The sequence below is a fragment of the Atractosteus spatula genome, unplaced genomic scaffold (genome assembly GCF_055471065.1).
Source record: "Atractosteus spatula isolate fAtrSpa1 unplaced genomic scaffold, fAtrSpa1.hap1 Scaffold_21, whole genome shotgun sequence".
Taxonomy (NCBI): domain Eukaryota; kingdom Metazoa; phylum Chordata; class Actinopteri; order Semionotiformes; family Lepisosteidae; genus Atractosteus; species Atractosteus spatula.
The window spans coordinates 200551-225847 of record NW_028296775.1 but is presented as its reverse complement, the minus strand read 5'-3'; the positions used below and the strand labels follow the sequence as shown (position 1 = coordinate 225847).

General features: G+C 57.1%; 15 non-coding genes and 1 pseudogene across 15 annotated transcripts; all 16 read left to right on the top strand.

Moving 5' to 3' along the window:
- The first annotated feature begins 5144 nt into the window (after positions 1–5144).
- LOC148808559 (U2 spliceosomal RNA) lies at positions 5145–5335 on the top strand. Its single transcript, XR_016088136.1, has one exon. It is a non-coding gene; the product is annotated as a U2 spliceosomal RNA (small nuclear RNA).
- A 767-nt stretch (positions 5336–6102) lies between these two features.
- On the top strand, positions 6103–6293 carry LOC148808558 (U2 spliceosomal RNA). Its single transcript, XR_016088029.1, has one exon. It is a non-coding gene; the product is annotated as a U2 spliceosomal RNA (small nuclear RNA).
- A 783-nt stretch (positions 6294–7076) lies between these two features.
- Positions 7077–7267, top strand: LOC148808557 (U2 spliceosomal RNA). The gene has a single exon (XR_016088028.1). It is a non-coding gene; the product is annotated as a U2 spliceosomal RNA (small nuclear RNA).
- Positions 7268–8052: 785 nt separating this feature from the next.
- LOC148808556 (U2 spliceosomal RNA) lies at positions 8053–8243 on the top strand. The gene has a single exon (XR_016088027.1). It is a non-coding gene; the product is annotated as a U2 spliceosomal RNA (small nuclear RNA).
- A 783-nt stretch (positions 8244–9026) lies between these two features.
- Positions 9027–9217, top strand: LOC148808555 (U2 spliceosomal RNA). Its single transcript, XR_016088026.1, has one exon. It is a non-coding gene; the product is annotated as a U2 spliceosomal RNA (small nuclear RNA).
- Positions 9218–10002: 785 nt separating this feature from the next.
- On the top strand, positions 10003–10193 carry LOC148808554 (U2 spliceosomal RNA). Its single transcript, XR_016088025.1, has one exon. It is a non-coding gene; the product is annotated as a U2 spliceosomal RNA (small nuclear RNA).
- Positions 10194–10976: 783 nt separating this feature from the next.
- LOC148808553 (U2 spliceosomal RNA) lies at positions 10977–11167 on the top strand. The gene has a single exon (XR_016088024.1). It is a non-coding gene; the product is annotated as a U2 spliceosomal RNA (small nuclear RNA).
- Positions 11168–11952: 785 nt separating this feature from the next.
- LOC148808552 (U2 spliceosomal RNA) lies at positions 11953–12143 on the top strand. The gene has a single exon (XR_016088023.1). It is a non-coding gene; the product is annotated as a U2 spliceosomal RNA (small nuclear RNA).
- A 785-nt stretch (positions 12144–12928) lies between these two features.
- Positions 12929–13119, top strand: LOC148808551 (U2 spliceosomal RNA). The gene has a single exon (XR_016088021.1). It is a non-coding gene; the product is annotated as a U2 spliceosomal RNA (small nuclear RNA).
- Positions 13120–13900: 781 nt separating this feature from the next.
- On the top strand, positions 13901–14091 carry LOC148808550 (U2 spliceosomal RNA). The gene has a single exon (XR_016088020.1). It is a non-coding gene; the product is annotated as a U2 spliceosomal RNA (small nuclear RNA).
- Positions 14092–14875: 784 nt separating this feature from the next.
- On the top strand, positions 14876–15066 carry LOC148808549 (U2 spliceosomal RNA). Its single transcript, XR_016088019.1, has one exon. It is a non-coding gene; the product is annotated as a U2 spliceosomal RNA (small nuclear RNA).
- A 781-nt stretch (positions 15067–15847) lies between these two features.
- Positions 15848–16038, top strand: LOC148808548 (U2 spliceosomal RNA). Its single transcript, XR_016088018.1, has one exon. It is a non-coding gene; the product is annotated as a U2 spliceosomal RNA (small nuclear RNA).
- Positions 16039–21866: 5828 nt separating this feature from the next.
- Positions 21867–22041, top strand: LOC148808547 (U2 spliceosomal RNA; annotated as a pseudogene).
- A 785-nt stretch (positions 22042–22826) lies between these two features.
- LOC148808546 (U2 spliceosomal RNA) lies at positions 22827–23017 on the top strand. Its single transcript, XR_016088017.1, has one exon. It is a non-coding gene; the product is annotated as a U2 spliceosomal RNA (small nuclear RNA).
- Positions 23018–23802: 785 nt separating this feature from the next.
- LOC148808545 (U2 spliceosomal RNA) lies at positions 23803–23993 on the top strand. Its single transcript, XR_016088016.1, has one exon. It is a non-coding gene; the product is annotated as a U2 spliceosomal RNA (small nuclear RNA).
- A 784-nt stretch (positions 23994–24777) lies between these two features.
- On the top strand, positions 24778–24968 carry LOC148808544 (U2 spliceosomal RNA). The gene has a single exon (XR_016088015.1). It is a non-coding gene; the product is annotated as a U2 spliceosomal RNA (small nuclear RNA).
- Positions 24969–25297: the final 329 nt, after the last annotated feature.

Sequence of the window (25297 nt, the reverse complement as noted above, 5' to 3'; positions counted from 1 at the left end):
CTTCCCGGTTCGAGGGATTTACGACCTGTCTCTCGCGAGCGACGAACTTTGTGAGAAGGCTTGGGAGAGAGTGTGCGAGGGAAAGGAGGTGGCTCCACTTAATGAGTTCCTGATAGAGCCGTTGTTCGCCAGGGAACTCAGGACTTTGACAATTCATTTGTTTAACCACCGGGTACCAGAAAGTGACATAATTACCTTTTTATCCAGGTTCGTGGATGTCCAGGGAGAAGGCCAGAAAGATTTAGACGTCCTCAGAGTGTGGACTGGTAAGAGGCGCTATACGGTGAGGCTGAGACCTAAGCCGTCTGAGGGCGAGGGTGTGGTTCACCCCCCGGCTTATTTTTCAATAGGGCCTAATAGGGGTTACCTCTTTTACCCGGGCCAACCTGTGACATGTAAGAAATGTTTTCAGAGAGGACATGTGGCTATGAACTGTCCCGGTGGTGTGTGTCGAAAGTGTAAGGCCACAACTCATGATACAAAGGATTGCACCAAGGTTTTGACATGTGACCTATGTGGGGCAGAAGGCCATGTTTACAGGGTCTGTCCGAGGAAGAGCCGGAGTTTTGCAGATGTGGTGCGGACCTCGGCGGAGGGCTCGAGGGGAGACGAGACCAGACCACCGCAGAAGGCTGCGACCACCCAGAGGCCTTGTGCAGACGTAAGAGAGGACAGAGGCGATAGACCAGAGGAGCCAGCAACGGTGACCGAGGTACCTGAAGAGGCGCGTCCGGGGACCTCATCATGGGCCGAACAGGTGGAGGAGGCAGAATCGGGGTCGCCGGAGTGGTCCATCCAGCCGAGCAGGGCCACAAAGAGGAAGTCGGCGGCTGAAAAGAGAAGAATGAGGTCTGACGTGTGCTTGTTTGAGACGGTGACCAATCGTTTCCAGGTCCTAGATTCCGAGGAGGACTCGGAAACCAGCGACGTCGAGGTCCAGAAGGTAGAAGATGGAGAGAGTGGACAGAGAAGGCCGAGACGTAAAAAGGCGATTGCTGTAAAGAGGGCGAGGGGGGAGGGTAAGAAAGGGGGTAGGAAGGAGGAAGGGGTGGAGGAGGGTGTAGAGGGGGAAGGGGAAGGGGAAGGGGGCAGGGAAGGGGGGGGTGGGGAGGAAGGGGAACAGAGGGAGGGGGGTGAAGAGCTGGGTAAGGAGGCTGACCCCTTGGAAGCCTCAGCTGCGGTTAGTACGCTCGATGACCCCATACCCCCGGGCCAAGGGGACATAGTGGTGGAACAGGAAGTTTCTGTTTCGGAGACCTCAGAACAGTCCGGGAAAGACGGCGGTACCCACCTTCTGACCTCCGATGATCCTGGGGTAAGTCCATCATCCCTGGGGGAGGGGTCCCCGCAGGTTCCAAGTGGGATGGAGAATGTCCTTAGCCCTATCGGAATACAAAGTGACTTTAGTTTGGGAGACGGGTTACAGCTGCGGACTCCTTTTGATCCAACATGAGTCGCACAGTATGTACGGTTAATGCCAGAGGGCTTAAAAATCATGTTAAGCGGATTGGCGTCTTTAAATATTTAGAAGCGCGCCAATTCGGCTTTTGTTTCCTGCAGGAGGTACATTTAGGCACGAGAGGTGATATTGCCACCTTTAAGAGAGATTGGGTTAAAGGGGAGTCTTGGTGGAGCGTAGGGGGAGTGCACTCGTCTGGAATTGGGATCCTTTGTGGAACCCCGAATTTCACGGCTAACGATGTCAATATCATAGTCCCGGGAAGGCTTATGGTCGTAGATGGTGTATGGGACGGACTGCAGGTCCGTCTGATAGCTGTCTACGGGCCTGCCGAAAGGCGGCTCCAGGCGGCGTTTTTAAGAGATCTTGAGCCACATCTGTTTACTAATAGGGTGGTGGTGATGGGAGGGGATTTTAATATGGAGGTGTGTGACGTGAGTGGTGCGAGTGTGGGTAGTTTTAAGGAATTAATATCACGGTTTTCTTTAAAGGACGGTCATAAAGATCTTAGTCAGAGAGGGAGAATGCACACATGGAGTAACGGAAGGGGTGTTTTTAGAAGACTGGATTATATCTTCACCACCCTGCGTGGGTTGACACAGGCGGCACAGGTTACCCCGGTTTGGTTTTCAGATCATCTGTTGCTGTCGGTTGATCTGATACCAGATGGTATGGACCCTAAATCAAATTACTGGAAGCTGAACACGAAAGTGTTATTGGAAGCCGATTATCAGAGCATGATAGTTGCGCTTTTGGAACGCTTCCAGTTACAGAGGGGGAGGTACCCGACAGCGGTTCTTTGGTGGGAGGCCTGTAAAAGGGCTATCTCCAAAGCTTCTATTTCCTACTGTTGCCAAAAGAAAGTAGCAGAGAGAAGAGAGCTTGAGAGATTGCAGCAGGAACTTGAAGATCTGTATGTGGCTTCCAACCAGGGCGGTGCTTTTGATATGGCAAAAGTTTCAGAGCTCAAGCTCAGGCTGAAAGAACTTTGGTTAGAGCGAGCGAAGGATTTTTTGTTTAGGCTTAAGGGCACCCTGATGGAGGGCGAGGAGAAGTGCTCAGCTCAGTTCTTCGGCTCGGTCCGAGCCAGACAGAAGAAGACTCTCTTTGAGGGTCTGAGGAGAGAAGATGGGTCCATTGTCAGAGATATAGAAGGCATGGTGAGGTGTGCAACTAATTTTTACAGGTTTTTATTTTCAGAGAAACCAGTGGATGCGAGCTTGTGGGATGAGTGGTTGGTGGGTTTCGACAGGAAGACGGTTGGTGTGGAAGGTGTGTGTGGGGATCTAACACTGACGGAGATAGGAGAAGCCATTGGTGGCCTGCGAAAAGGTACTACCCCTGGGATTGACGGGCTTCCTACAGATTTTTATGTCACCTTCCGGGACAGGTTACTACCGGTGCTGTTGGAGGTCTATAATGAAGTCCTGAAGGAGGGTGAGTTAGGAAGAACGATGAGGACTGGTATCATGTCGCTGGTTTATAAGAAAGGGGATAAAGAAGATCTGGAGAACTGGAGGCCGATCCAATTACTCTGCACCGATTATAAGATCTTGGCCAGAGTATTGGGGAGACGGCTGAGGAAGGTGATGCCGGATCTGGTGAGTAGGGATCAAACCTGCAGTGTGGAGGGCAGAAACGTAAAGTGGAACCTGCAGTTGATCAGAGACGTGATAGAATGGGTGGAAGACAGGAACCTTGAGATGATGCTTGTGAACCTTGATCAGAACAAGGCTTTCGATCGGGTACATCACACTTTCCTTTGGGAGGTGATGAAAAGAGTGGGGTTGGACGAAGGCTTCATTAGATGGATCAAGGTTTTGTATAACAATGTCATTTCAAGGGTATGCATTAATGGTAAGCTAGGCATGGGTATTCCAGTCAGGTGCGGGGTGAGGCAAGGATGCCCTCTGTCCCCCTTATTGTACGTGTTCTACATAGAACCCTTTCTACATCTGATTCGAGGTGATCCCCGGGTGGAAGGGGTGGTGGTCCCGGGGAGTGGGGGAGCACAGGCAAAAATAGCTGCCTATGCGGACGATATTTCGTTGTTTCTTACCACTGACAGCAGCCTTTCACAAGTACTACAGATAGTAGAGAGTCAGACCAGAGGGACAGGTGCTTTTTTGAACACGTCAAAATGTACTGTTAAATATTTTGGCAAGTGGAAAGAACGACAAGATGTGGCGGGTGGTCTTACCTTGGTGACGGGGCCGGTGAAGATTCTGGGAGTTCTCTACCATACGCAGGACTCGGCCAGGATCAATTGGGACCTGAGGATGGGGAAGGTTAAGCAAAAGATGGGCCTGTGGTTGAATAGGTCGCTGACATACACGGGGAAAGTGCTAGTTTTAAAGGTGGACGTACTGCCACTGCTGCTACACTTGGCCTGCGTGTTCCCCCTGCCTGCTCGGCTCCGCCGAGACCTGGTGAGGGCGGTCTTCCACTTCGTTTGGAGTGGAACGCATGAGTATATAAGGAGGGCAGACATGTGCAGGCCAGTGGAGGGGGGTGGTAGGGCTGTTCCGGACTTCCCGTTGAAGTTAGACACTATTTTCATTGCAAATCTGTGTAAAACCCTATACGAAGACCCGGATCACCTCTGTGTTTGTTTTATTCGTTTGTGGTTCGCAGCTACGATGAAACACCTGGTAGTGTGGACGAACACAACGCCGAAGGCACAAAAGCTGCCTTGGCATTATAGGCATGCTGTGGTGTGGCTCCAGAAACATCCGGAGTTCAGGAAGGGCTTGGGTTCAACGGACCACAGGCAAATGTATAGGGTTACTATGGAGAAGGGGGAACCTGCGGTCGTGGGGGTGTCGGAGGAGGAGTGGAGGCAGATCCAGCCGGTGGGTCTAGAACACAGACTCAAGGATCTCAACTGGCGGTTGCTCTGGAACAGGTTGCCCGTGAGGGACACGCTCCACAGGCATGGATTGTCCAGGCAGGACAAGTGCCCGCGTCCCGACTGTTCTGAGGTGGAGACCCTACTACATGTATTCTGGGGTTGTGTTTTCGCCCAAAGGGTGTGGGGTCACTGCGAGGAGCTCTTGCAGAAAGTCGCCCTTGATTTTGTTTTAACGAGCCGGGTGGTGATTCGAGGAATAAAGGGAGCGAGGAAATGGAATACAGAATTTTTGTTATGGTTTATACTAAGTTTAGTTAAGTTTTATATATGGGCAGCTAGGAAGGAGCTGGTGGAGCACGGCGGTAGTGTTACAGCCGTGTCGGTATTTCGTAAAGTCAAAAACGATGTCAGCAGACGTGTCCGGTGGGACATCCTGCGGTGGGGTTTTGCAGCGGCAAAAGAAAGGTGGAAGGGGTTAATTTCTTTGGGGTGTTGAATTGTTTTTCTGTGTATGGTTTTGTTTCTGTATTTCTTGGTTTTATATTAATAATGGAAATGTTGGGGATGGAGGAGGGATTAATTTTGCATACTGGGCGGGATTATGGTAATGTAAGGAATTTGGGTAAATATTTTCGGTGACTGTGTTTTGGGGGTTTTCTGTTTGAACTCATATGAATATTGTCTTATTTATACTTTTTGGCTTTCTGATTTTTGATTTTGACTGTGGAGTGTAATATCATATGGGGTGTTGCTATTGTTCCAAGGGGGGGCTGATTTGTTCCTTTTGTTTGAATGGTGGAAATGTTGTTGTTGTCTTACCTTGGTGTGTTGTAGTTTGTTATTTTTGTAATAAAAACATAAAAAAAAAAAAATCTGTTCTTATCAGTTTAATATCTGATACGTCCCCCATCGGGGGACCACATATTAAACGGATTTTTGGAACAGGGAGCTGGATCAGGAGCTTGCTCCGTCCTCTCCACGCATCGGCCCGGTATTGCAGCGCCTCCGGGAACGGTGCACTACCTTCTCTCAGCGGTGAAAAGACAGACGTAGCTAGCAAGCAAGCGAGGTGGACCGGAGCTCCTTCCTCTCCGGTCTCGTCTCTCGTCCATCTGTGTGTCTCTGTGTCTCTCTCTCTCCCCCTCCCCGTTCCCGTGCTCCCTCCGTGCACTTTCCCGCGCCTCGACTCTCTCGGCAAGCAGGCCGGCCCCCTTTTCGGCTCCCGTGCGTTTTCCCTCCAAAAAACTTAGTTTTTTCCTCCTTTTTCCAGGGAGGCAGGCGTGGCTTGTGTGTGTGTGTGTGTGTGTGTGTGTGTGTGTGTCCCCGTCCTTGCAGGCGGGCCCCTTTCGACAGCCGGCCGTTTTCCCTCCAAAAAACTTAGTATATACACCTTTTCTTTCTTTTTTTCGGCAGGCAGGCAGGTGTGTGTGTGTCCCCGTCCCTCCCGAGAGAGCGCTGCCCCTTGCCTCTGCCCGCAGGTGCCGACGGTCCGCTTTCGCTTGCAGCTCACTCGGCACGGCTGCTGCTGGTGGGAGGGGCCTAAGCTAAGGAGGCCGGCCGGCTGGCGCCCCCCGCGGCTGCGGTCGTTGTCGGGCCGTTGACAGGAGATCAAAGAGCAGGGCCCCCGCCCGGGACTGGCGGGCAGGCAGGCGAGCAAGCAGGCAGGCAAGAGAGGGGGAGAGCGGAGTCCGGGCGGCCGGCAGCCGCGTGCGGACCGGGCTCCAGAGGCGTCGGCCTGCGCCGCTGCGCGCCAGCCGGACGCCCGCGCGCCCGCCCAAGGCCGGCGTCGGGCATCGCTTCTCGGCCTTTTGGCTAAGATCAAGTGTAGTATCTGTTCTTATCAGTTTAATATCTGATACGTCCCCCATCGGGGGACCACATATTAAACGGATTTTTGGAACAGGGAGCTGGATCAGGAGCTTGCTCCGTCCTCTCCACGCATCGGCCCGGTATTGCAGCGCCTCCGGGAACGGTGCACTACCTTCTCTCAGCGGTGAAAAGACAGACGTAGCTAGCAAGCAAGCGAGGTGGACCGGAGCTCCTTCCTCTCCGGTCTCGTCTCTCGTCCATCTGTGTGTCTCTGTGTCTCTCTCTCTCCCCCTCCCCGTTCCCGTGCTCCCTCCGTGCACTTTCCCGCGCCTCGACTCTCTCGGCAAGCAGGCCGGCCCCCTTTTCGGCTCCCGTGCGTTTTCCCTCCAAAAAACTTAGTTTTTTCCTCCTTTTTCCAGGGAGGCAGGCGTGGCTTGTGTGTGTGTGTGTGTGTGTGTGTGTGTGTGTGTGTGTGTGTGTGTGTGTCCCCGTCCTTGCAGGCGGGCCCCTTTCGACAGCCGGCCGTTTTCCCTCCAAAAAACTTAGTATATACACCTTTTCTTTCTTTTTTTCGGCAGGCAGGCAGGTGTGTGTGTGTCCCCGTCCCTCCCGAGAGAGCGCTGCCCCTTGCCTCTGCCCGCAGGTGCCGACGGTCCGCTTTCGCTTGCAGCTCACTCGGCACGGCTGCTGCTGGTGGGAGGGGCCTAAGCTAAGGAGGCCGGCCGGCTGGCGCCCCCCGCGGCTGCGGTCGTTGTCGGGCCGTTGACAGGAGATCAAAGAGCAGGGCCCCCGCCCGGGACTGGCGGGCAGGCAGGCGAGCAAGCAGGCAGGCAAGAGAGGGGGAGAGCGGAGTCCGGGCGGCCGGCAGCCGCGTGCGGACCGGGCTCCAGAGGCGTCGGCCTGCGCCGCTGCGCGCCAGCCGGACGCCCGCGCGCCCGCCCAAGGCCGGCGTCGGGCATCGCTTCTCGGCCTTTTGGCTAAGATCAAGTGTAGTATCTGTTCTTATCAGTTTAATATCTGATACGTCCCCCATCGGGGGACCACATATTAAACGGATTTTTGGAACAGGGAGCTGGATCAGGAGCTTGCTCCGTCCTCTCCACGCATCGGCCCGGTATTGCAGCGCCTCCGGGAACGGTGCACTACCTTCTCTCAGCGGTGAAAAGACAGACGTAGCTAGCAAGCAAGCGAGGTGGACCGGAGCTCCTTCCTCTCCGGTCTCGTCTCTCGTCCATCTGTGTGTCTCTGTGTCTCTCTCTCTCCCCCTCCCCGTTCCCGTGCTCCCTCCGTGCACTTTCCCGCGCCTCGACTCTCTCGGCAAGCAGGCCGGCCCCCTTTTCGGCTCCCGTGCGTTTTCCCTCCAAAAAACTTAGTTTTTTCCTCCTTTTTCCAGGGAGGCAGGCGTGGCTTGTGTGTGTGTGTGTGTGTGTGTGTGTGTGTGTGTGTGTGTGTGTGTGTGTGTCCCCGTCCTTGCAGGCGGGCCCCTTTCGACAGCCGGCCGTTTTCCCTCCAAAAAACTTAGTATATACACCTTTTCTTTCTTTTTTTCGGCAGGCAGGCAGGTGTGTGTGTGTCCCCGTCCCTCCCGAGAGAGCGCTGCCCCTTGCCTCTGCCCGCAGGTGCCGACGGTCCGCTTTCGCTTGCAGCTCACTCGGCACGGCTGCTGCTGGTGGGAGGGGCCTAAGCTAAGGAGGCCGGCCGGCTGGCGCCCCCCGCGGCTGCGGTCGTTGTCGGGCCGTTGACAGGAGATCAAAGAGCAGGGCCCCCGCCCGGGACTGGCGGGCAGGCAGGCGAGCAAGCAGGCAGGCAAGAGAGGGGGAGAGCGGAGTCCGGGCGGCCGGCAGCCGCGTGCGGACCGGGCTCCAGAGGCGTCGGCCTGCGCCGCTGCGCGCCAGCCGGACGCCCGCGCGCCCGCCCAAGGCCGGCGTCGGGCATCGCTTCTCGGCCTTTTGGCTAAGATCAAGTGTAGTATCTGTTCTTATCAGTTTAATATCTGATACGTCCCCCATCGGGGGACCACATATTAAACGGATTTTTGGAACAGGGAGCTGGATCAGGAGCTTGCTCCGTCCTCTCCACGCATCGGCCCGGTATTGCAGCGCCTCCGGGAACGGTGCACTACCTTCTCTCAGCGGTGAAAAGACAGACGTAGCTAGCAAGCAAGCGAGGTGGACCGGAGCTCCTTCCTCTCCGGTCTCGTCTCTCGTCCATCTGTGTGTCTCTGTGTCTCTCTCTCTCCCCCTCCCCGTTCCCGTGCTCCCTCCGTGCACTTTCCCGCGCCTCGACTCTCTCGGCAAGCAGGCCGGCCCCCTTTTCGGCTCCCGTGCGTTTTCCCTCCAAAAAACTTAGTTTTTTCCTCCTTTTTCCAGGGAGGCAGGCGTGGCTTGTGTGTGTGTGTGTGTGTGTGTGTGTGTGTGTGTGTGTGTGTGTGTGTGTCCCCGTCCTTGCAGGCGGGCCCCTTTCGACAGCCGGCCGTTTTCCCTCCAAAAAACTTAGTATATACACCTTTTCTTTCTTTTTTTCGGCAGGCAGGCAGGTGTGTGTGTGTCCCCGTCCCTCCCGAGAGAGCGCTGCCCCTTGCCTCTGCCCGCAGGTGCCGACGGTCCGCTTTCGCTTGCAGCTCACTCGGCACGGCTGCTGCTGGTGGGAGGGGCCTAAGCTAAGGAGGCCGGCCGGCTGGCGCCCCCCGCGGCTGCGGTCGTTGTCGGGCCGTTGACAGGAGATCAAAGAGCAGGGCCCCCGCCCGGGACTGGCGGGCAGGCAGGCGAGCAAGCAGGCAGGCAAGAGAGGGGGAGAGCGGAGTCCGGGCGGCCGGCAGCCGCGTGCGGACCGGGCTCCAGAGGCGTCGGCCTGCGCCGCTGCGCGCCAGCCGGACGCCCGCGCGCCCGCCCAAGGCCGGCGTCGGGCATCGCTTCTCGGCCTTTTGGCTAAGATCAAGTGTAGTATCTGTTCTTATCAGTTTAATATCTGATACGTCCCCCATCGGGGGACCACATATTAAACGGATTTTTGGAACAGGGAGCTGGATCAGGAGCTTGCTCCGTCCTCTCCACGCATCGGCCCGGTATTGCAGCGCCTCCGGGAACGGTGCACTACCTTCTCTCAGCGGTGAAAAGACAGACGTAGCTAGCAAGCAAGCGAGGTGGACCGGAGCTCCTTCCTCTCCGGTCTCGTCTCTCGTCCATCTGTGTGTCTCTGTGTCTCTCTCTCTCCCCCTCCCCGTTCCCGTGCTCCCTCCGTGCACTTTCCCGCGCCTCGACTCTCTCGGCAAGCAGGCCGGCCCCCTTTTCGGCTCCCGTGCGTTTTCCCTCCAAAAAACTTAGTTTTTTCCTCCTTTTTCCAGGGAGGCAGGCGTGGCTTGTGTGTGTGTGTGTGTGTGTGTGTGTGTGTGTGTGTGTGTGTGTGTGTGTGTCCCCGTCCTTGCAGGCGGGCCCCTTTCGACAGCCGGCCGTTTTCCCTCCAAAAAACTTAGTATATACACCTTTTCTTTCTTTTTTTCGGCAGGCAGGCAGGTGTGTGTGTGTCCCCGTCCCTCCCGAGAGAGCGCTGCCCCTTGCCTCTGCCCGCAGGTGCCGACGGTCCGCTTTCGCTTGCAGCTCACTCGGCACGGCTGCTGCTGGTGGGAGGGGCCTAAGCTAAGGAGGCCGGCCGGCTGGCGCCCCCCGCGGCTGCGGTCGTTGTCGGGCCGTTGACAGGAGATCAAAGAGCAGGGCCCCCGCCCGGGACTGGCGGGCAGGCAGGCGAGCAAGCAGGCAGGCAAGAGAGGGGGAGAGCGGAGTCCGGGCGGCCGGCAGCCGCGTGCGGACCGGGCTCCAGAGGCGTCGGCCTGCGCCGCTGCGCGCCAGCCGGACGCCCGCGCGCCCGCCCAAGGCCGGCGTCGGGCATCGCTTCTCGGCCTTTTGGCTAAGATCAAGTGTAGTATCTGTTCTTATCAGTTTAATATCTGATACGTCCCCCATCGGGGGACCACATATTAAACGGATTTTTGGAACAGGGAGCTGGATCAGGAGCTTGCTCCGTCCTCTCCACGCATCGGCCCGGTATTGCAGCGCCTCCGGGAACGGTGCACTACCTTCTCTCAGCGGTGAAAAGACAGACGTAGCTAGCAAGCAAGCGAGGTGGACCGGAGCTCCTTCCTCTCCGGTCTCGTCTCTCGTCCATCTGTGTGTCTCTGTGTCTCTCTCTCTCCCCCTCCCCGTTCCCGTGCTCCCTCCGTGCACTTTCCCGCGCCTCGACTCTCTCGGCAAGCAGGCCGGCCCCCTTTTCGGCTCCCGTGCGTTTTCCCTCCAAAAAACTTAGTTTTTTCCTCCTTTTTCCAGGGAGGCAGGCGTGGCTTGTGTGTGTGTGTGTGTGTGTGTGTGTGTGTGTGTGTGTGTGTGTGTGTGTCCCCGTCCTTGCAGGCGGGCCCCTTTCGACAGCCGGCCGTTTTCCCTCCAAAAAACTTAGTATATACACCTTTTCTTTCTTTTTTTCGGCAGGCAGGCAGGTGTGTGTGTGTCCCCGTCCCTCCCGAGAGAGCGCTGCCCCTTGCCTCTGCCCGCAGGTGCCGACGGTCCGCTTTCGCTTGCAGCTCACTCGGCACGGCTGCTGCTGGTGGGAGGGGCCTAAGCTAAGGAGGCCGGCCGGCTGGCGCCCCCCGCGGCTGCGGTCGTTGTCGGGCCGTTGACAGGAGATCAAAGAGCAGGGCCCCCGCCCGGGACTGGCGGGCAGGCAGGCGAGCAAGCAGGCAGGCAAGAGAGGGGGAGAGCGGAGTCCGGGCGGCCGGCAGCCGCGTGCGGACCGGGCTCCAGAGGCGTCGGCCTGCGCCGCTGCGCGCCAGCCGGACGCCCGCGCGCCCGCCCAAGGCCGGCGTCGGGCATCGCTTCTCGGCCTTTTGGCTAAGATCAAGTGTAGTATCTGTTCTTATCAGTTTAATATCTGATACGTCCCCCATCGGGGGACCACATATTAAACGGATTTTTGGAACAGGGAGCTGGATCAGGAGCTTGCTCCGTCCTCTCCACGCATCGGCCCGGTATTGCAGCGCCTCCGGGAACGGTGCACTACCTTCTCTCAGCGGTGAAAAGACAGACGTAGCTAGCAAGCAAGCGAGGTGGACCGGAGCTCCTTCCTCTCCGGTCTCGTCTCTCGTCCATCTGTGTGTCTCTGTGTCTCTCTCTCTCCCCCTCCCCGTTCCCGTGCTCCCTCCGTGCACTTTCCCGCGCCTCGACTCTCTCGGCAAGCAGGCCGGCCCCCTTTTCGGCTCCCGTGCGTTTTCCCTCCAAAAAACTTAGTTTTTTCCTCCTTTTTCCAGGGAGGCAGGCGTGGCTTGTGTGTGTGTGTGTGTGTGTGTGTGTGTGTGTGTGTGTGTGTGTGTGTGTGTCCCCGTCCTTGCAGGCGGGCCCCTTTCGACAGCCGGCCGTTTTCCCTCCAAAAAACTTAGTATATACACCTTTTCTTTCTTTTTTTCGGCAGGCAGGCAGGTGTGTGTGTGTCCCCGTCCCTCCCGAGAGAGCGCTGCCCCTTGCCTCTGCCCGCAGGTGCCGACGGTCCGCTTTCGCTTGCAGCTCACTCGGCACGGCTGCTGCTGGTGGGAGGGGCCTAAGCTAAGGAGGCCGGCCGGCTGGCGCCCCCCGCGGCTGCGGTCGTTGTCGGGCCGTTGACAGGAGATCAAAGAGCAGGGCCCCCGCCCGGGACTGGCGGGCAGGCAGGCGAGCAAGCAGGCAGGCAAGAGAGGGGGAGAGCGGAGTCCGGGCGGCCGGCAGCCGCGTGCGGACCGGGCTCCAGAGGCGTCGGCCTGCGCCGCTGCGCGCCAGCCGGACGCCCGCGCGCCCGCCCAAGGCCGGCGTCGGGCATCGCTTCTCGGCCTTTTGGCTAAGATCAAGTGTAGTATCTGTTCTTATCAGTTTAATATCTGATACGTCCCCCATCGGGGGACCACATATTAAACGGATTTTTGGAACAGGGAGCTGGATCAGGAGCTTGCTCCGTCCTCTCCACGCATCGGCCCGGTATTGCAGCGCCTCCGGGAACGGTGCACTACCTTCTCTCAGCGGTGAAAAGACAGACGTAGCTAGCAAGCAAGCGAGGTGGACCGGAGCTCCTTCCTCTCCGGTCTCGTCTCTCGTCCATCTGTGTGTCTCTGTGTCTCTCTCTCTCCCCCTCCCCGTTCCCGTGCTCCCTCCGTGCACTTTCCCGCGCCTCGACTCTCTCGGCAAGCAGGCCGGCCCCCTTTTCGGCTCCCGTGCGTTTTCCCTCCAAAAAACTTAGTTTTTTCCTCCTTTTTCCAGGGAGGCAGGCGTGGCTTGTGTGTGTGTGTGTGTGTGTGTGTGTGTGTGTGTGTGTGTGTGTGTGTGTGTCCCCGTCCTTGCAGGCGGGCCCCTTTCGACAGCCGGCCGTTTTCCCTCCAAAAAACTTAGTATATACACCTTTTCTTTCTTTTTTTCGGCAGGCAGGCAGGTGTGTGTGTGTCCCCGTCCCTCCCGAGAGAGCGCTGCCCCTTGCCTCTGCCCGCAGGTGCCGACGGTCCGCTTTCGCTTGCAGCTCACTCGGCACGGCTGCTGCTGGTGGGAGGGGCCTAAGCTAAGGAGGCCGGCCGGCTGGCGCCCCCCGCGGCTGCGGTCGTTGTCGGGCCGTTGACAGGAGATCAAAGAGCAGGGCCCCCGCCCGGGACTGGCGGGCAGGCAGGCGAGCAAGCAGGCAGGCAAGAGAGGGGGAGAGCGGAGTCCGGGCGGCCGGCAGCCGCGTGCGGACCGGGCTCCAGAGGCGTCGGCCTGCGCCGCTGCGCGCCAGCCGGACGCCCGCGCGCCCGCCCAAGGCCGGCGTCGGGCATCGCTTCTCGGCCTTTTGGCTAAGATCAAGTGTAGTATCTGTTCTTATCAGTTTAATATCTGATACGTCCCCCATCGGGGGACCACATATTAAACGGATTTTTGGAACAGGGAGCTGGATCAGGAGCTTGCTCCGTCCTCTCCACGCATCGGCCCGGTATTGCAGCGCCTCCGGGAACGGTGCACTACCTTCTCTCAGCGGTGAAAAGACAGACGTAGCTAGCAAGCAAGCGAGGTGGACCGGAGCTCCTTCCTCTCCGGTCTCGTCTCTCGTCCATCTGTGTGTCTCTGTGTCTCTCTCTCTCCCCCTCCCCGTTCCCGTGCTCCCTCCGTGCACTTTCCCGCGCCTCGACTCTCTCGGCAAGCAGGCCGGCCCCCTTTTCGGCTCCCGTGCGTTTTCCCTCCAAAAAACTTAGTTTTTTCCTCCTTTTTCCAGGGAGGCAGGCGTGGCTTGTGTGTGTGTGTGTGTGTGTGTGTGTGTGTGTGTGTGTGTGTGTGTGTCCCCGTCCTTGCAGGCGGGCCCCTTTCGACAGCCGGCCGTTTTCCCTCCAAAAAACTTAGTATATACACCTTTTCTTTCTTTTTTTCGGCAGGCAGGCAGGTGTGTGTGTGTCCCCGTCCCTCCCGAGAGAGCGCTGCCCCTTGCCTCTGCCCGCAGGTGCCGACGGTCCGCTTTCGCTTGCAGCTCACTCGGCACGGCTGCTGCTGGTGGGAGGGGCCTAAGCTAAGGAGGCCGGCCGGCTGGCGCCCCCCGCGGCTGCGGTCGTTGTCGGGCCGTTGACAGGAGATCAAAGAGCAGGGCCCCCGCCCGGGACTGGCGGGCAGGCAGGCGAGCAAGCAGGCAGGCAAGAGAGGGGGAGAGCGGAGTCCGGGCGGCCGGCAGCCGCGTGCGGACCGGGCTCCAGAGGCGTCGGCCTGCGCCGCTGCGCGCCAGCCGGACGCCCGCGCGCCCGCCCAAGGCCGGCGTCGGGCATCGCTTCTCGGCCTTTTGGCTAAGATCAAGTGTAGTATCTGTTCTTATCAGTTTAATATCTGATACGTCCCCCATCGGGGGACCACATATTAAACGGATTTTTGGAACAGGGAGCTGGATCAGGAGCTTGCTCCGTCCTCTCCACGCATCGGCCCGGTATTGCAGCGCCTCCGGGAACGGTGCACTACCTTCTCTCAGCGGTGAAAAGACAGACGTAGCTAGCAAGCAAGCGAGGTGGACCGGAGCTCCTTCCTCTCCGGTCTCGTCTCTCGTCCATCTGTGTGTCTCTGTGTCTCTCTCTCTCCCCCTCCCCGTTCCCGTGCTCCCTCCGTGCACTTTCCCGCGCCTCGACTCTCTCGGCAAGCAGGCCGGCCCCCTTTTCGGCTCCCGTGCGTTTTCCCTCCAAAAAACTTAGTTTTTTCCTCCTTTTTCCAGGGAGGCAGGCGTGGCTGTGTGTGTGTGTGTGTGTGTGTGTGTGTGTGTGTGTGTGTGTGTGTGTGTGTCCCCGTCCTTGCAGGCGGGCCCCTTTCGACAGCCGGCCGTTTTCCCTCCAAAAAACTTAGTATATACACCTTTTCTTTCTTTTTTTCGGCAGGCAGGCAGGTGTGTGTGTGTCCCCGTCCCTCCCGAGAGAGCGCTGCCCCTTGCCTCTGCCCGCAGGTGCCGACGGTCCGCTTTCGCTTGCAGCTCACTCGGCACGGCTGCTGCTGGTGGGAGGGGCCTAAGCTAAGGAGGCCGGCCGGCTGGCGCCCCCCGCGGCTGCGGTCGTTGTCGGGCCGTTGACAGGAGATCAAAGAGCAGGGCCCCCGCCCGGGACTGGCGGGCAGGCAGGCGAGCAAGCAGGCAGGCAAGAGAGGGGGAGAGCGGAGTCCGGGCGGCCGGCAGCCGCGTGCGGACCGGGCTCCAGAGGCGTCGGCCTGCGCCGCTGCGCGCCAGCCGGACGCCCGCGCGCCCGCCCAAGGCCGGCGTCGGGCATCGCTTCTCGGCCTTTTGGCTAAGATCAAGTGTAGTATCTGTTCTTATCAGTTTAATATCTGATACGTCCCCCATCGGGGGACCACATATTAAACGGATTTTTGGAACAGGGAGCTGGATCAGGAGCTTGCTCCGTCCTCTCCACGCATCGGCCCGGTATTGCAGCGCCTCCGGGAACGGTGCACTACCTTCTCTCAGCGGTGAAAAGACAGACGTAGCTAGCAAGCAAGCGAGGTGGACCGGAGCTCCTTCCTCTCCGGTCTCGTCTCTCGTCCATCTGTGTGTCTCTGTGTCTCTCTCTCTCCCCCTCCCCGTTCCCGTGCTCCCTCCGTGCACTTTCCCGCGCCTCGACTCTCTCGGCAAGCAGGCCGGCCCCCTTTTCGGCTCCCGTGCGTTTTCCCTCCAAAAAACTTAGTTTTTTCCTCCTTTTTCCAGGGAGGCAGGCGTGGCTTGTGTGTGTGTGTGTGTGTGTGTGTGTGTGTGTGTGTGTGTGTGTGTGTCCCCGTCCTTGCAGGCGGGCCCCTTTCGACAGCCGGCCGTTTTCCCTCCAAAAAACTTAGTATATACACCTTTTCTTTCTTTTTTTCGGCAGGCAGGCAGGTGTGTGTGTGTCCCCGTCCCTCCCGAGAGAGCGCTGCCCCTTGCCTCTGCCCGCAGGTGCCGACGGTCCGCTTTCGCTTGCAGCTCACTCGGCACGGCTGCTGCTGGTGGGAGGGGCCTAAGCTAAGGAGGCCGGCCGGCTGGCGCCCCCCGCGGCTGCGGTCGTTGTCGGGCCGTTGACAGGAGATCAAAGAGCAGGGCCCCCGCCCGGGACTGGCGGGCAGGCAGGCGAGCAAGCAGGCAGGCAAGAGAGGGGGAGAGCGGAGTCCGGGCGGCCGGCAGCCGCGTGCGGACCGGGCTCCAGAGGCGTCGGCCTGCGCCGCTGCGCGCCAGCCGGACGCCCGCGCGCCCGCCCAAGGCCGGCGTCGGGCATCGCTTCTCGGCCTTTTGGCTAAGATCAAGTGTAGTATCTGTTCTTATCAGTTTAATATCTGATACGTCCCCCATCGGGGGACCACATATTAAACGGATTTTTGGAACAGGGAGCTGGATCAGGAGCTTGCTCCGTCCTCTCCACGCATCGGCCCGGTATTGCAGCGCCTCCGGGAACGGTGCACTACCTTCTCTCAGCGGTGAAAAGACAGACGTAGCTAGCAAGCAAGCGAGGTGGACCGGAGCTCCTTCCTCTCCGGTCTCGTCTCTCGTCCATCTGTGTGTCTCTGTGTCTCTCTCTCTCCCCCTCCCCGTTCCCGTGCTCCCTCCGTGCACTTTCCCGCGCCTCGACTCTCTCGGCAAGCAGGCCGGCCCCCTTTTCGGCTCCCGTGCGTTTTCCCTCCAAAAAACTTAGTTTTTTCCTCCTTTTTCCAGGGAGGCAGGCGTGGCTTGTGTGTGTGTGTGTGTGTGTGTGTGTGTGTGTGTGTGTGTGTGTGTCCCCGTCCTTGCAGGCGGGCCCCTTTCGACAGCCGGCCGTTTTCCCTCCAAAAAACTTAGTATATACACCTTTTCTTTCTTTTTTTCGGCAGGCAGGCAGGTGTGTGTGTGTCCCCGTCCCTCCCGAGAGAGCGCTGCCCCTTGCCTCTGCCCGCAGGTGCCGACGGTCCGCTTTCGCTTGCAGCTCACTCGGCACGGCTGCTGCTGGTGGGAGGGGCCTAAGCTAAGGAGGCCGGCCGGCTGGCGCCCCCCGCGGCTGCGGTCGTTGTCGGGCCGTTGACAGGAGATCAAAGAGCAGGGCCCCCGCCCGGGACTGGCGGGCAGGCAGGCGAGCAAGCAGGCAGGCAAGAGAGGGGGAGAGCGGAGTCCGGGCGGCCGGCAGCCGCGTGCGGACCGGGCTCCAGAGGCGTCGGCCTGCGCCGCTGCGCGCCAGCCGGACGCCCGCGCGCCCGCCCAAGGCCGGCGTCGGGCATCGCTTCTCGGCCTTTTGGCCAAGACCAGGGGAGAGATCGTTGGACCGCTACCAGTGCCTGCAGACTTTTGGATCCAGAGGGAATTTTCGTGTTGCTGGTTCCTGTTTTCCGGAGAGTTGCTTTTTCTTGCAAGGAGGATACTTTTGAAGACCTTTGAGAAGAGTGTCGGAAGGCTGTTTTCCCGCAATGGCCGAGGGCCAGGCCCCCCCCGGGTGGGCCAGCCAGGCTCCTCGGCTGAAATGGACCTTGCGTTTTAAATGGGTGAGAGAGAAAGAAATGATGGGTAGATATGAGTTTGAATGCAAGATTTTGTTTGGAATTCTGAAAGCGATACCTATTGAAGTGAAGTGTTTGCAAGGAAACAGGCCTTTTGGCTTTTTTGATGTGACCTTTAATAATGACCAGATCTATAAGAGAGTCTCTGGGAAGTGTGAGGAAATGGTGAATGATGAACTGTTACGGGACTTTGAGATTTTGGGTCTGGCTCAGGATGATGTGCGATTTATAATCGTAACTATGCATGACCCCTTCATTGAGGATGACATTATCACTGCTTACCTGTGGATGCATGTGGATGTCCTGGCAGGCCCCCAGATAATTGGTGACAGATTCCGGGTCTGGAACGGGAGGCGCAGATACCAGGTGCGGCTCAGGCGGAATGTTGGGCGCGCGGACGGGTTCTCGCACCCCCCGTCGGCTTTCTTCCTGGGTCAAAGCAAAGGTTACATTTATTATCAGAACCAGCCGTCCTACTGCAGGAAGTGTTGTTCCTTCGGCCACATGGACAAAGACTGCACTGCCACCTCCTGTTCGAGGTGTGGAGCACGGGACCACACTAAAGGGAGATGTTTCCAGAAAACTTGCTCTCTGTGTGGGGATACAAACCATCTGTATAGAGAATGCGTATGGAGAGACCCGGAGATGGCCAGGGAACAAGAGAGAGGCTTCCCAGATGCCGCACCGGTGGAATCTGACTCGGAGCAAGAAGGAGATGAGGAAGACGAAAGAAGAGAGGAAGGCAAAGGAACTGAGAGGACAGAGGGGAACAGGAATGAAAACGTCGAAACAGGTGACGGCAAAGAGATCGAGGGTGAGGAGAGAGCAGAAGTGGATGTGAGTGAAGCATCAGACACCGGTTTGGACAGCAGCGGTAGCTTACCTGCTGGTCAGGTGGCTAGAGCCGTGGACCTGTTCGAGCACCTGCCGCAAGATGGCCTGGCGATGGACCTGGGTGACTTCGACCTGGAGGGGAATGTGGCAGTCCAGAAAAGGCCAAGGGAGGATTCCGAAGAAGAGCTGCCTGCGGGGGAGGAGAAGAAGGCCAAGGAGGACGCTCACGCAGAGGAGGATGTAGAAGAAGGCATGGCGATGGAATCCTCCCCTGAGCGGGAGGAGGCTGCAGTGTCGCATTGGGGTCAGAAGGGGCACCTGTTAAAAGAAAGAGTACCGGAGTCGCCTTACCTGCGCTGCGTTTCGGTGGCTCCGAGCGTGGTGCAGTCCACTTCAGAGGAGGAGGGCTCAACCCCTTATAGGACAAGTGACACAAGTTCTTCGGAGACGGACAGCTCTGCAGAACCAGATGTGGATCCTGGGGGGAGAGATGGTGGGAGGTCGAGATGACCTTCAAAATTTTAACTGTAAATGTTAGAGGATTGAAAAATAGGTCTAAAAGGATTGCTGTGTTTAAAATTTTGCGTGAAAATAAGTTTGATATATGTTTTTTACAGGAAGTGCATTTGGGTGGTGATACAGATGTGAAGCGGTTTTCTAAAGATTGGGATTCGGGGAAGTCCTTTTGGTGTGTGGGGGGAGTACATTCTTCTGGGGTTGGTATATTATTTGGGAACAACCACATTGAGGTTACAGAAACTTATTTTGTGCGGCCAGGGAGAATTCTTGTGGTGGATGGGGTATACCTAAACATAAAAATGAGATTCATAGTCGTCTATGCACCGGCGGATAGGACATCAAGGGGGGGCTTCTTTTCAGACTTAGTCCCCTGGTGTGTAACTAATAGAAAATTAGTGATTGCCGGTGATTTTAATGAAGATCTAAATAAAAGAACAGCAGGATCCCGAGAAATTAACAAACTGTTGAGGGATTTTGACCTTTTTGATAGTTTTAGTCTCAAAGGGCCTGCAGCAGTAGGGTTGATTCCCCCAGTTACTTGGAGGAACGCAGCAGGGGCCGCCAAAAGATTGGATTACGTGTTCCTGTCTCGAGGGTTGGTGATTGCTAAAGCCTCGGTCGTACCTTTTTATTTTTCCGATCACGAATTGCTGGTGGTAGAGGTGGAAGGGGTGGGGGTCAAGTTTGGTCCAGGTTACTGGAAATTAAACACAGCCGTGCTGAGTGAGGACGGCTACAAAGAGCTAATTAGAGCCAAATGGTCCTTTTGGTTAGGACAGAAACAAGACTGGCCGTCACTAATTCAATGGTGGGAGTATGTTAAGTGGCAGGTGAAGGAAATCTCAATCCGGTATTGTAAGCGCCGAAACCAAAGAAAGAACTTTGAAGTGAGAAGGCTTCAAAAAGAGCTGGAAAACATGTATGAGGAGACAAACAAAGGTGCAGATTTTAATTTCTCGAAGGCCCAGGAGCTGAAGGCGCGACTTAGAGAACTTTACCTTAGACAACCCAGAGAGCTTTTAATCAGAGCTGGCATCGGCTTTCTGGATGGACAAGAAGAGGTCTCAGGTTTGCTCTTTAAATCAGTCAAAGCCAAGCGGGTTAAAAGAGCATTCGGGAGTTTGTTTACTGCAGAGGGGGAGGTGGTAAGTACTCCGTATGAAATGTTGGATGAAGCCGTAAAGTATTTTACTACTTACTTCAATAAGAGGGAGGGGGAGCCTGTAAAGGGGGTTGGTGGTTTGGAGCACATTGAGAAGAAGGTCAGTGCTGAGGAAAACAGGGCTCTAGTGACACGCATTGAGCTAGCCGAAGTTGAGGGGGCGACTCGGAGAATGAAAACTGGGAAAGTTCCGGGGGTTGACGGCATCCCGGTAGAATTTTACCTGACTTTCTGGGATTTGATAGGGTCATCACTGCTCGAAGTTTTTCAAGCAATTCTAGATGGTGGAGCTTTGGGAGACACAATGGCACAGGGAGTTCTGTCTCTATTATTTAAGAAAGGTGATCCTAAGAGGCTAGAAAATTGGAGGCCTATCCAATTATTGTGTGTCGAATATAAAATCTTGGCAAAAATCTTGTGTGATAGGATAAGGAAAGTTCTGCCATCAGTAATACAGCCGGATCAGACCTGCGGCGTGGCGGGTAGGTCCCTACACTGGAACCTTGGCCTGCTCAGAGATACCATTGCTTGGGCAGAAGACAGACATCAGTGTCTGTTGATAGCCAGTCTTGACCAAGAGAAGGCATTTGATAGGGTGGATCATCAATGCTTATGGGATGTGTTAGATCGTTATGGAGTCAGCGGTAGTTTCATCTCTTGGCTGAAGGCCCTGTATGGAGGTGCTTCCACCAGAGTCAACATAAACGGTTTTATGAGTGAACCCTTTGATGTAAGCAAGGGCGTCAGACAAGGCTGTCCTTTGTCTCCAATTTTATATGTAGTCTACATAGAGCCACTATTGGAGTTGATAAGACGAGATAGAAGGGTTGAGGGCATAGTGATCCCGGGAAGCGGAGGCCTCCAAACTAAAGTGTTGGCCTACGCGGATGATGTTGTCCTAACTTTGAGCTCAGATAGAAGTCTTTTAGTCGCACTGGAGCTGATAGAAGTCTTCAACCAATGCACAGGTGCAAGATTGAACAGAAATAAGAGCAGTGTGCAGTATTTCGGCCCTTGGAGTAATAGGGATGAGGTGGTAGGAGGTCTGTCTCTGGAAATGGATTCTTTGAAAATATTGGGAGTGCAGTTTGACAGGGAAGGGACTGGAAGAAGGAATTGGGAGACTCGTTTATCCCAGGTGAATAGCAAACTTGGCCTATGGAAGAAAAGATCACTGTCCTATTCAGGGAAGGTTGTGGTACTGAAAGGTGACATTTTACCAAGTCTTGTGCACATTGCAAAGGTCTTTCCTATGCCTGCTTGTTTTAGACGCTCCTTAACTAAGATGGTGTTTGATTTTGTATGGGGGGGTGGTTATGAGTATGTGAAGCGTCTAGATATGTACAGGGACATCAGGGAGGGAGGTAGAGAAGTCCCAGATTTACCCATTAAACTAGATGCCATATTTGTGGCTGACCTTTGTAAAGCGGTAGATGACAAGATCTCATATAAACATCAGTTCTTTGTCCGGCTTTGGTTCGCCTGGGTCGTCAAGCCTTCAGAAGTGTGGAGGAACGACGTTCCCAAGGCTGAAATTTTACCGTGGTTCTACGAACATGCGGCAGCATGGTTAAGGAAGTACGCAAAAGATGCGGACAGGTCAGTGATTGTCTCTCATAGGCTCTTATATAAGACAGCTAAGAGCAATGAAAAGGGAACAAATGTGGTGGTTCCGACTGATGTCTGGAAAAGGGTGCAACCTAAGAGCCTGGATAACAGGCTCAAAGACTTAAATTGGATGTGTGTTTGGGGACGTCTGCCTGTAAGGGAGGTAATGCACAGACATAAGCTGGCGCGTTCAGCGACTTGTCCAAGACCGCAATGTGCAGAGGTGGAGTCAATCACTCATGTGTTCTGGGGTTGCAGAATTGCAAAAGCAGTGTGGGGGCAGATGTCGGATCTTTTTAATAAACTGGAACCGGGGTTTGTTCTATCTGGGGATAAAATCTTGAGACGGTGGGGCAGGTCTTCAAGAACTGCGAGACATGACCTTGTAACCTGGTTTTTAATCAGTATGGTAAAATTTGTGTTATGGGGATCGAGAAACAATCTGGTCAAACATGGCCATGTGGAAGGGGCTGGGGCAATATGTGGGAGGGTTCGTTTTGAGCTGCAGAAGATGTTGTCAGTAGAAGTGCGTAGGTGGGGTTTTCACGCAGCAAAAGAAAAATGGAAACCGCTGCTGGATTAATGGAATAAGTTTTGCCGTTTGTGGATTGTGATTTATGTTCTGTGATTTTGTCTTGTATTGTCATAATAAATGTAAAAAAAAAAAAAAAAATCTGTTCTTATCAGTTTAATATCTGATACGTCCCCCATCGGGGGACCACATATTAAAATTTTTGGAACAGGGAGCTGGATCAGGAGCTTGCTCCGTCCTCTCCACGCATCGGCCCGGTATTGCAGCGCCTCCGGGAACGGTGCACTACCTTCTCTCAGCGGTGAAAAGACAGACGTAGCTAGCAAGCAAGCGAGGTGGACCGGAGCTCCTTCCTCTCCGGTCTCGTCTCTCGTCCATCTGTGTGTCTCTGTGTCTCTCTCTCTCCCCCTCCCCGTTCCCGTGCTCCCTCCGTGCACTTTCCCGCGCCTCGACTCTCTCGGCAAGCAGGCCGGCCCCCTTTTCGGCTCCCGTGCGTTTTCCCTCCAAAAAACTTAGTTTTTTCCTCCTTTTTCCAGGGAGGCAGGCGTGGCTTGTGTGTGTGTGTGTGTGTGTGTGTGTGTGTGTGTGTGTGTGTGTGTGTGTGTCCCCGTCCTTGCAGGCGGGCCCCTTTCGACAGCCGGCCGTTTTCCCTCCAAAAAACTTAGTATATACACCTTTTCTTTCTTTTTTTCGGCAGGCAGGCAGGTGTGTGTGTGTCCCCGTCCCTCCCGAGAGAGCGCTGCCCCTTGCCTCTGCCCGCAGGTGCCGACGGTCCGCTTTCGCTTGCAGCTCACTCGGCACGGCTGCTGCTGGTGGGAGGGGCCTAAGCTAAGGAGGCCGGCCGGCTGGCGCCCCCCGCGGCTGCGGTCGTTGTCGGGCCGTTGACAGGAGATCAAAGAGCAGGGCCCCCGCCCGGGACTGGCGGGCAGGCAGGCGAGCAAGCAGGCAGGCAAGAGAGGGGGAGAGCGGAGTCCGGGCGGCCGGCAGCCGCGTGCGGACCGGGCTCCAGAGGCGTCGGCCTGCGCCGCTGCGCGCCAGCCGGACGCCCGCGCGCCCGCCCAAGGCCGGCGTCGGGCATCGCTTCTCGGCCTTTTGGCTAAGATCAAGTGTAGTATCTGTTCTTATCAGTTTAATATCTGATACGTCCCCCATCGGGGGACCACATATTAAACGGATTTTTGGAACAGGGAGCTGGATCAGGAGCTTGCTCCGTCCTCTCCACGCATCGGCCCGGTATTGCAGCGCCTCCGGGAACGGTGCACTACCTTCTCTCAGCGGTGAAAAGACAGACGTAGCTAGCAAGCAAGCGAGGTGGACCGGAGCTCCTTCCTCTCCGGTCTCGTCTCTCGTCCATCTGTGTGTCTCTGTGTCTCTCTCTCTCCCCCTCCCCGTTCCCGTGCTCCCTCCGTGCACTTTCCCGCGCCTCGACTCTCTCGGCAAGCAGGCCGGCCCCCTTTTCGGCTCCCGTGCGTTTTCCCTCCAAAAAACTTAGTTTTTTCCTCCTTTTTCCAGGGAGGCAGGCGTGGCTTGTGTGTGTGTGTGTGTGTGTGTGTGTGTGTGTGTGTGTGTGTGTGTGTGTGTCCCCGTCCTTGCAGGCGGGCCCCTTTCGACAGCCGGCCGTTTTCCCTCCAAAAAACTTAGTATATACACCTTTTCTTTCTTTTTTTCGGCAGGCAGGCAGGTGTGTGTGTGTCCCCGTCCCTCCCGAGAGAGCGCTGCCCCTTGCCTCTGCCCGCAGGTGCCGACGGTCCGCTTTCGCTTGCAGCTCACTCGGCACGGCTGCTGCTGGTGGGAGGGGCCTAAGCTAAGGAGGCCGGCCGGCTGGCGCCCCCCGCGGCTGCGGTCGTTGTCGGGCCGTTGACAGGAGATCAAAGAGCAGGGCCCCCGCCCGGGACTGGCGGGCAGGCAGGCGAGCAAGCAGGCAGGCAAGAGAGGGGGAGAGCGGAGTCCGGGCGGCCGGCAGCCGCGTGCGGACCGGGCTCCAGAGGCGTCGGCCTGCGCCGCTGCGCGCCAGCCGGACGCCCGCGCGCCCGCCCAAGGCCGGCGTCGGGCATCGCTTCTCGGCCTTTTGGCTAAGATCAAGTGTAGTATCTGTTCTTATCAGTTTAATATCTGATACGTCCCCCATCGGGGGACCACATATTAAACGGATTTTTGGAACAGGGAGCTGGATCAGGAGCTTGCTCCGTCCTCTCCACGCATCGGCCCGGTATTGCAGCGCCTCCGGGAACGGTGCACTACCTTCTCTCAGCGGTGAAAAGACAGACGTAGCTAGCAAGCAAGCGAGGTGGACCGGAGCTCCTTCCTCTCCGGTCTCGTCTCTCGTCCATCTGTGTGTCTCTGTGTCTCTCTCTCTCCCCCTCCCCGTTCCCGTGCTCCCTCCGTGCACTTTCCCGCGCCTCGACTCTCTCGGCAAGCAGGCCGGCCCCCTTTTCGGCTCCCGTGCGTTTTCCCTCCAAAAAACTTAGTTTTTTCCTCCTTTTTCCAGGGAGGCAGGCGTGGCTGTGTGTGTGTGTGTGTGTGTGTGTGTGTGTGTGTGTGTGTGTGTGTGTGTGTCCCCGTCCTTGCAGGCGGGCCCCTTTCGACAGCCGGCCGTTTTCCCTCCAAAAAACTTAGTATATACACCTTTTCTTTCTTTTTTTCGGCAGGCAGGCAGGTGTGTGTGTGTCCCCGTCCCTCCCGAGAGAGCGCTGCCCCTTGCCTCTGCCCGCAGGTGCCGACGGTCCGCTTTCGCTTGCAGCTCACTCGGCACGGCTGCTGCTGGTGGGAGGGGCCTAAGCTAAGGAGGCCGGCCGGCTGGCGCCCCCCGCGGCTGCGGTCGTTGTCGGGCCGTTGACAGGAGATCAAAGAGCAGGGCCCCCGCCCGGGACTGGCGGGCAGGCAGGCGAGCAAGCAGGCAGGCAAGAGAGGGGGAGAGCGGAGTCCGGGCGGCCGGCAGCCGCGTGCGGACCGGGCTCCAGAGGCGTCGGCCTGCGCCGCTGCGCGCCAGCCGGACGCCCGCGCGCCCGCCCAAGGCCGGCGTCGGGCATCGCTTCTCGGCCTTTTGGCTAAGATCAAGTGTAGTATCTGTTCTTATCAGTTTAATATCTGATACGTCCCCCATCGGGGGACCACATATTAAACGGATTTTTGGAACAGGGAGCTGGATCAGGAGCTTGCTCCGTCCTCTCCACGCATCGGCCCGGTATTGCAGCGCCTCCGGGAACGGTGCACTACCTTCTCTCAGCGGTGAAAAGACAGACGTAGCTAGCAAGCAAGCGAGGTGGACCGGAGCTCCTTCCTCTCCGGTCTCGTCTCTCGTCCATCTGTGTGTCTCTGTGTCTCTCTCTCTCCCCCTCCCCGTTCCCGTGCTCCCTCCGTGCACTTTCCCGCGCCTCGACTCTCTCGGCAAGCAGGCCGGCCCCCTTTTCGGCTCCCGTGCGTTTTCCCTCCAAAAAACTTAGTTTTTTCCTCCTTTTTCCAGGGAGGCAGGCGTGGCTTGTGTGTGTGTGTGTGTGTGTGTGTGTGTGTGTGTGTGTGTGTGTGTGTGTCCCCGTCCTTGCAGGCG